This window comes from Hordeum vulgare, chromosome 2H (assembly GCF_904849725.1).
Source record: "Hordeum vulgare subsp. vulgare chromosome 2H, MorexV3_pseudomolecules_assembly, whole genome shotgun sequence".
In the NCBI taxonomy this organism is placed as follows: domain Eukaryota; kingdom Viridiplantae; phylum Streptophyta; class Magnoliopsida; order Poales; family Poaceae; genus Hordeum; species Hordeum vulgare.
The window spans coordinates 80,508,761-80,518,962 of record NC_058519.1 but is presented as its reverse complement, the minus strand read 5'-3'; the positions used below and the strand labels follow the sequence as shown (position 1 = coordinate 80,518,962).

General features: G+C 39.7%; 1 pseudogene; it reads right to left on the bottom strand.

The window, feature by feature from the left end:
- Positions 1-4,695: 4,695 nt before the first annotated feature.
- On the bottom strand, positions 4,696-6,340 carry LOC123425589 (annotated as a pseudogene).
- Between the last annotated feature and the right edge of the window lie 3,862 nt (positions 6,341-10,202).

Below are 10,202 nucleotides of genomic sequence, written 5' to 3'. Positions count from 1 at the left end.
CAAGAGTTCATTTTTCCTTATCTGTTGTAGTATCAAATAAAAAGGATTATGTTTCATGGCTTGATCAAACTGAAACCAATCTTAGGAATACAACAATTCTTGCTCCGTAATATGTGTTTCCAACCATTCATATTGAAGGTATATGTACAGAGGCTGGGCTCATTAAACAACACACTATAAGCCATAACATAGCTTCAACCATGAACTGAAGTTAATTAACACCATGTGTTCAAAAAAAATCATTTTGTATTCTTTATGAGCAGTCTATCATGGATTCAGTTCAGTTCGAGGGTCTTCTATGAATCCAACGTAAGAAATAATACACATCTAGCCATCCAAGATCCAGCATTCAACAAAAGCCTAAGATTTGCTTGGCTACTTCTTTTTTGATTTACTTGGGAAGTTAATTAACTACTTTTCATAGCTAGAGCTATACTATATCATTATATATGAACTGAAGAAGAAATTGCAATAGAAAGTCATGATATATGACACTTTCAAGGTGACTAAAACTAACCGTATGTGAGTTGCTGAATTTTATTTTGAACCGTCCACGATATTAGACTCAAGATGTTGGCTGGAAATATTACATGTCATTATTAGTCATCTTTAGGGATGGAGGTTAGGCATTGTCACCGAGTGGGGGTGGTGGGGGTGGGGGTGAAGCAGATCATTTCTGAAATTAGCAACAACTAGAGATACTTGGTTATTCTAAATGCACATAAGTTTCATTGTTTGTCAATTTTATCCACGACTTTCATATATTTATAGGCAATTATTTTCAATACTATGATAGTCACTCTTGTTGTCTATTATCCTCTTTGATTATCTTGCATGGCAGAATTGTTGTGCGATCAAAATTATAGGTGTATTCATTGTTTCTCCTCTTAACATGTAGATGGAACAATGATCGCACATATTACCGTAAGCAATTTTTTCTTCATATTTATGCATATTATTGTTGGGACAGAAAAGAAAATCAATTATAATATTCAGTCATATCTTTTTTCCATTTATGTATTCTTGCTCGGAGTGGAAAAACAAAGTAGCTATAATAACATGTTTTATATAATCTTATGTCTTGCAAACTGGAAAAAAACAAAGTTGTACTAAAGCAGTATCAATTAATATGGATCGAAAGGAGTATCAGCTTTGTTTTCTAACTTGTAATGCAAAATGTGGCAGCTTATATACCCACATAAAACAAGTAGTTGTTACGAAGTTCTTCATTGTTCATCTTGTATGTCTAAATATTGTTGTTGTAGTTGTTATCTATAAACAACAAGATTCTTTTACAAAAAATTCTTGAGCTGAATGTGATGAGCATGGGAGCTTGGAGGAGGCCATCGTGATGATGATGCCACCTCGGCAGACAAAGGCTACGCAACACGAGAACGACAAGGCAAGCCGGTACTTTACAGGAGCCGGACCATGGGGAGGTTCCAATTTTAAGAAATCTTGGTTGCTAGCATATGTAAGGTTTGAAGTAGCAATTGAGAAAATAAGCATCTAAATGCCAAGTAATTTGCCTGATAATTTATATGGGAGAATGTTGAGTTTGTTGCGGAGGAATTATGGACTATCTTTCTAAATGGATAAGAAGCCGTGTGATCATAATGCACTACTACTTCCTTCATGCTTATATGGGAGAATAGATTGGTTAAAGAGGACAAAAATTTGCCATTTTAATTTGAACTGGTACAGTTTGTCATTGTGAGAAAACATTTTAGTACAAAACTTAGAGATATGCGTATATTTGGCTCATGTATGGAATGAACACACATTATGGAGGAATCCCCTATATGACGTATGACGGGGAATTCCCTATGATTTATGATTCCTGCAAGTGTATGGGCGTATTTTAGCCATATCATAGGAAAATAGTTTGAAATAGAGACTTGTGGTGAACTTGGTCATCATTATGTGAACTCAGTTCCTATAATTCAAACTTCGTGTTTTCTACCCTTGATTCATGCTTGCTTTCACAATGATATGTGGAATTGATGCGTGTTTATTAATGTTGCTCAAAATATCATGTTTGTAATACCGGGTAGATGTTTTGGTGATCTCACTACATTATGTTTTTTCAATATAATCTTAGTTGTGTTGAAAAAATATTGGCTCTCGTAGCAACACACGTGCAATTAACTAGTACTGCATAGTATTTTTATCGGACATACTAGCTGGGGAACATTCGCTTGCAACGAAATGCCAGCAAACCACCTATGAACCACATGATCTTCATCCTATGGATGGCAGTTTTTTCCATGCTGCTCCTGGTGAATGCTTGCCAGGTATGCGGGTCCAATTTTATTTTGTGTACGAGGAGTTGATGTTTGCGATGGCTAAAAGCTTGTTCGGTTCTTTCTTAAAGATGGGATTCGATCATGTACGTGAAAATCGAGTACGCTTAAATATGTGAATTGATCTTTTCAAAAGCTAGAATGCTAAACATACAAAGAGTTACATATGGCCACACGTTGACTAGGCTTCTTTCTTTCTAACTAACCTCTCCTTCCCTGATTTTCAAGGGGGTGAGGCCTCATCCCTATTAACCTCCAATCAAAATTCACCTGTCTATAAAACCCCTGTAAACTTATGTATGTATAGCATTACTGTTTCAAAAGACTAATAGAGTGCCCATGCTTTGCCACGGGCTCTTGAAATATGTTTGTGAGTTATACAATTATAATGCATGTGAATTTTTTACACGTAGAGACGATCTAACATGGGCACAATTACTTCACTTGCAATTTAAATCCATAACAAAAAAAACAAATTAATGACATGTCCCTATAACAAATTGAGCGATGATCCGACTAAATTCATTACAAATAATTAAGATCTACTTGATGCGCTTAAGAAATTCTCTAACAATATCAAGAAAGTTGTCTTTAGTTTGATTCCCACGATGTTTTAGCAAGTGTAACAAGAATAGCTTCCTCAAGTCACACCCATCCTGCACAAGCAATATATGTAGTTAGCGCGAATATTTCATGTCGAAGGTCTTAAAACGTGTAATGGACAATACTCACCCTGCAAATCGGCTTGACCTGTTCTTTACCATTCCACCAGAGCATAAAATGAAAAACAAAAAATCCAGACACATCCATACAATTTTCTAAATTTATATTATATACAATACAGTGATAACAAAAATAAATGTTTGTATTATCAATTTATTACCCGTCTGTAGTAGACAGAAATAAACGTTGCCATTTAGATATATCGAAATTCTAGTCGGGTTGTTTTATTTCGAGTGCTTCTTTGAATTCCCTTGCAAAACCTTTTAACTTCACTACATGCCTTAAATTTTTATTCTCTCATGATTGTGATGTATGAATAGGGTCCATAATGTATACACGATATTCCTCTTTGTCGATGACGTATAAGATGTATCGGCCGATGGATGCATGCGGAAGATACAACTACAACTAAGCTTTATTATGTTAACTTTTCATCCGCTAGGGTTGCTAACAATGTGAGAAATGCAACCAAAATACATCATTCCAACCAACCAAAATGACTCGTGTGAGAGAGGTACATTAAGAGATGAAAGGGCTTCGGATCCACCAAACAAATCCCAAGCAAATGAGAGAGATTTAAGAGGGCCTTGTGTGAGGGAGAGAGGGGGAGAGGGGTTGAGCTCGGGGAGAGAGGTGAGAATGGGGGGTGAATGGTTTGGGTGGGGGTGCCCGGCCCCCACCCCTTCACCTTATCCACTGTAGGGCCCTACCGCCAAGGCTCACGGTGGTAGCCTTAGACAGCCTACTGTCGTGGTGCCTCATGGTAGGACCCTTTTCCATATCAGCCAGGCTGACGGCCAACAATAGACTGTCATTACCCTACCGCCTAGACATCTGACGGTAGGATGCCTAAGGATATCATCGGGGATCTTGACGGTATTAAGGGCATATACCGAAATTTTTATGAACCAGGGTCAAATCTTGCTTAACTTTCATAAAAGGGTCAAAACAGTAAATCTAGCCACAATATGCACCACGTTACTTTCAGGAAGCTGATGTGATATCCCTAGGGCCCCATGCTCCTCTCACCAGGCTGAATCCGGAGTGTGATCTTTATGAGATACATTGCATGCAGCAGCGCAACATGGGCCATGCACCTCCTACCAAATCTACTTCCCACAGTCCTACACCGCCTACTACAGCCTAAGAACACTGCTACAACCTAGGACATGTTACCTACCCTGCCACCTATAGCCTAGGAGCACGCTGTCTCACTTGGTTAAATGGCCTGGCTAACTATCCTGCTACCTGCAATGGTCTACTGTTGTGCAGATGTGGTGCACATCTCTAGGCGACGTTCTCTGCACGAACGGATGTGGTAACAAGGTGCCTATGCACCCGGGTGCTACGGCACCTTTCTCGAAAATAAGATCTAGTAATTACGAGTTGGTTCGGTAAGAGATGGACATCATCTATTGCAGATGAACTCCTTAAATAGATTGTGCCGGGAACATCAATAATCATTGTGTGTTCGAAGATACCCTCACCAAATTGTGCCATGATGCATGCACGGTCTATATACAGAATAAGTGATAGCATTTGCCCTTTTTTACCAAATTATCCAGTTTTCACTGTTTTAAATTGTTTTCATTACTTTTTCAGGGAAAATCGTTTACCCAATTGAAAATATATATGAATTCAAAAAATTGTTCAAGAATTCTATAAAATTTCAGGAGTGTACCTTCACCCTCATGGTTGGAGCCTAGCCAAGATTCTCCTTGATGAGCATGTTGTCAGAGTAACAACCATGAACACCCTCAGGGTCGGGGATGTGATGGATGGGCAGTTGCTTGTTCTCGAAGCCGAGGACCATCTCAGCCATCTCGTTCATGCTCACCATTTCATCACTCCCGATGTTTACAGGCTCACCGAAATCAGACTTTGTGAGCCTGAAGGTTGAAAAAACATTTTTAGAAGCCATAAAAATTAAATTGCTCTTGAAGAAAAGAGAGAACTTTATAATTTATTTATTTATGGTAGGATGAGAACGAAGATTCACTGTTCTAACATGATACTCATTAGGAACACATGTGTAGTATTTTGATAAGAATAGCCTATACATCACGGAATTTGCAATAGAACTTGTGACTTTCCCAAAAATAGATGAAATCACTGTCAGCTTTTGGAATACTTGTCAGATGAATTTGCTTGCTGGGGCATCATAATCAATTAAGAAACTAATCTACTAACAGGTGGTTGTCAAATTGCAATTATGTCAACAGGAAATCAACATTTCATATGAACCTTTTAAGTCTCAAAAAAGCTAAACCAATTGATGCTTCTCTTGGAGGTCAGAACTAAAGTTGCAGTCCATTAATTGTGATCTCAGCACAACTTGTTTTATTATCCACACTAGATAGAGCAATTGATGCAAAATTTATTTCATGCTAACATAAGGCATGCAAAAGAAAAAAAAAGTAGGCCATATCAATACTGGATTTGATAGCAAAAAGTAATAAATATTGGACTACAAAAACATAAGTTAGTAAAAATAAATACCTGAGGACACCCTCCACACATTTATCAATAAATGTGAAGGATCTAGTCTGCACACCATGTCCCCACATCTCAAACCGGTTAGTGGAGGTTAAAGCCTTTCTGCACAAAGCAGCAGGTGCCTTCTCCCTTCCACCTATATAACCAAAAAAATTGTCAAACTTCAATAGCTAGCAACCAACACATTAAGAAAAAACTAACACATTAAGAATAACACCTATATACTACTACCAGATAAAATCTTACCCTTCCATGTCCCATATGGACCATATATATTGTGAAAGCGACCAACCCGACACTCGATGTCGAAGTCCCTTGTGTAGTGATTGCACAATTCCTCGGTGGCAAGTTTCTCCAAGCCATAGGCATCTTGAGGCTAAAGATAAGGTAGCACGGAGGTTAATGCTATTTTATCACAACAATTAAGGTGTTAGTTCACATTTCATAAATAAACGTATATGAGTGCTAAAGTTTTCAAACCTCTACATGCCAAGCATCCACCTCCTTCAAGCTAACTACAGTTTCGAGTTGCTTAAATTCAGGGTAGATGCAAGCACTCGAGGCATAAAAGAACCTGCAGGGAGTAAAGTTGGCTTGAGTCAGCGGTTAAGCTTATTGTTTTGTTGTTGCAATATGTTTTCCTTCCTTCCATCTGCATGACTAAACAAAACAGCAACTTATGACTGCAAGGATGTCGTCAGAGTATTGAAGTGTGAAATAAAAACCATAAGTGTGTAAACGAATCACAAACATGAGAAATAAATACTTTATCTCAACTTGCCTGACTCCTCCACTACCGAGAGCCACACCCACACCATCACCAGCAACACGAGAGGAGAGCGTGCAGCCGAGGGAGGAGGTGGCCTGGGGAGGAGCAGACCGAGCTCATGCAGCCGCGCCGGGCCGGAGCACACAACAACCGGAGGGAGGGGGTGGGGGCATCTCCATATCGGATCTAGGCAGGCCAGGTCATGTGCGCGATGGGAGTAGACACCGCGACACTGCTGCCACGGATCCGGCCATGAAGGGACAAGCGTCGTGCCGAGGACGAGGGGGCGGCGCTGGAGGGGGGCACAGTGGTGGAGGGACGTTCGGTGGGAGGGAGTATCGATGGGTCGGGGATCAAGGTGAGTCCTAACGAAACGACGTACGGAATCCCCCTTTAGGCTTTGTTTGATAGAAGTGGATTGGAAAGGTTTGGGGAGGAGGGGATTTCATGGGATTTGGTGAATCCCTTCTTTTCACCCAATCCTTTTAAATCCTCGGAGCTTTGCTTCCACCAGTCCTTCGAGGAGGATCCTGAAACACATGGATAGGAAGGGATTGAAGGGGAACGAAGGGGATTCGGCTAAGCAAACTCCTCTTACCAAATGGGCGCCCGAGGTTCTGTGGGGTTTCTGGCCCTCACCGGGATTTTCCTCTCGAAACCTCCTGAATCCCTTCGGGCCAAACGAGGCCTTAGGAGTAGAGATCTTCCTGATATAGAGGAAGTTTCATATTTTAGGGAAGTGTGTTTGAGTGGTGGAATTCTATGAAACAATTTATTCAATGTTCTTTATGGTGTGCTAGGCAGTTTCAAGTCCGGGTTTTTGAATGCAAATGAGGTTGAAGGTTCTAGAAGTACTACTCCCTCGAGCCATTTATGTAAAACCACTTAGTATTTTTCTCGAGTCAAGTTATTTTAATGTTGGTCAATTTTATAGGAAAAAGACATCAAACATATGGAACACTAAAATATATACTATATGAAAACATATGTTATGATAGATGTAGTGACAATGGATTGGCGGTGTATATGTTAACATATATTTTCACGAAAATGAATAAACTTAACACACTTTGATTTAAAAGAATATTAAGTGGACTTGTGTACACACAAACAAACATAGTATTATTGGAAGTTCATAAAAGCAGTCGGAAGTTGATCATTTTACAAGTTGGCAATAAATATACCTGGAAATTTGTCTCAAGCGTTCAATAGTTGATAAACTAGGTTAGAGCATAGTTAATAGTATAGACAACTGCTAGATATATGATGTATCAACCAAGGTACATTATGAGTGGATGACGCGATTTTTGTGGATACAAAACTGCCCGATGAAATGTTTCACACTTATGCAACTATCGAGGAAATAAGTGCACAACCCTTTATTTCATTGGACTTGCATTGTGCATGTAGAATAAGATGCATGCATGACCACTAATTCCTTCACTTTTATTAAATGTGGGGTGTGACTCAAAACTCTATAACTCAAGTGAGCTCAAAGTAATCCTAGTATAATGGAAATCTAAATATTTTGAGATGAACCCTCTAAACTGGAATGGAGGGAGTACATTTTTACATCTTCTCTCTATTTCTTTCTTTATATTTATTGCATTTGTCTAGGGGTACACATATCGCTAGCCTCTTGCAAGAGAGCCCACTCCCGTCATTTTTTCACCTCTTTCTCATCCACATAGGCAAAAGTGCCATGCAAACGGGCTATAAGCCCATTATTGTACTTGCTCTTAGACACCCTCTCATTTTTTGTCTGACAACACCACGGACTCTTCGAACTGAAACATCAAATGGTCTTTTGAACATTTAGCTAGTCACTACAGGGAGGGACGAAGCTTTGTTGGTTGATGACACTGTGGGACATGTCGTCTTCTTGATTTCCATGGTGGAGATAGCGGTGGAGAAGGCCATGATCGCGGAGATCGAAGGATTAAGTAAATTGACGGGGCCTTGGTGGCCATAGAGCCGGCTAGGAGTAAGATAACTCTTAGGAGCAGCAGCGATAAGTGGAGGCGGCAACACTGACGGATTTTAATTTTGGTGGTACTCCCCGGGTATCGAGTAGTGACTTTCAGGGTGAAAACCTAAGGTCTAACCTTCATTGGTTGTGCCTGGTGATTGCCTTGCTGAAGGAATTGTTTTGGGAGTGTGGATTTTTTCCACAATGAAAACCTAAGATACTAGATCGAGCTACAATGACGCTTGTGCATTGTTCCTTTTTGGAGGTATTACTTTTGGACACCTTTTATGTCTTCCGAGTGTCGTATTAGGTGGTGGTATGTGCACTAGTAGAAAAGAGGGCTTTGGTCCAGGGCCTGCAATCCCATTAGTCCCGATTCACCCACAAACCGGGACCTATGGTGTCATTGGTCCCGGTTTGTGAGGCTAGGGCGCCAGGGGGGCATCATGGGCCATTGGTCCCGGTTCGTGTCAACCCTTTGGTCCCGGTTCCAGAACGAACCGGGACCAATAGGCAGGGACCATTCGTATCCCCCTTTAGTCCTGGTTGGTGGATCAAATCGGGACCAGGTGGACCGTTCGTATCCCACAAAGGGGTGGTGGCAACCGTTCATATCACCCTTTAGTCCCGGTTGGTGGCTCAACCCGGGACTAAAGGCCCAAATGGTTTGCCTCCCACTTCGCAAAAGCACAACCGAAGCAGAGTCTATCGCCATTTCTGTGTTCTTCTCCTCTCTCGCTCTCCTCTCTTCTTCCCCTCTCTTCTTCCCTTCTCTTCTTCCACCATGCCAACTCGATTCGGAGAGGTGCTCGCACATGGCAAGACCAAGCTCGATGTCGTGTACACGAACGAGAGCAGGGAGGTGTCGCATTTTCTTAGACAGTTGAAGGGGCGGTGGCTTGACGCAGCGGTGGATCATGAGAAGTTCTTGGGGCTTGATCTAGAGTACACGGCCGATCAACGAGGTGTTGTCGTCATCCAACTATGTTTCAAACACCATGTCTTGATCTTCCAATGGGCGAGGTATGTTTGAGGCTTTCTTTGATCCAAGGTTACGAAAATTGCATATATATATATATATATATATATATATATATATATATATATAGAAACTCTATTCATCACCCAGGGTGCAGATTAAATTATTCCTCACCCGAGATAATTTTACGACCATTTCATAAATAAATTAAATTCGAAATGCAAATAGTTACATTTATATTGATTCATTACGAAAAATTTGACATAAGAGAACAAAAATATAGGTCATAAGACCAGAAAAATCACATTTTATGTATAATTTGTACTATGTTTTTATGTTTGTAATTTTACGTGAAATAAAATATTTTTTACAGTGACTATGTATTTTTTTACGGTCACTTTTACGTAAGAGATAAGATTAAAATTTCAGAAACGTAAAATTACGGTGTATTGATGTAAAAATAGAGGGGGGTGAAGAATAATTATTCCTCACCCAGGGTGACGAATAGCGCGACCCTATATATATATATATATATATATATATATATATATATACATATAGTGATTTCTTTAGGTTCCATTGGATAGCAATATGCAGTTTCTATATATGTTCCATTGGATAGTTAATTGAGGGTTTCTTGATCAATTCATATGATATGAAAATTGCATAGGATCGATAGCAATATGTTCCATTTTAGAATCCTATAAAGATCAATTTCTATTTGGTTGTAGTGAAATAATTTTATGCGGCGTTCTTTGATCCAAGGTTATGAAAATTGCATATAGCTAGTGATCTCTCTAGGTTCCATTGAGTAGTAATATGATATGTCATAGTTATGAAAATCGCATATAGCTAGTGATCTCTCTAGGTTCCATTCGATAGTTATAGTGATCTCTCTAGGTTCCATTGGATAACAATATGCAATATGTCTAACTCGTTGCATATTTGCAAAACTGTGGGAGA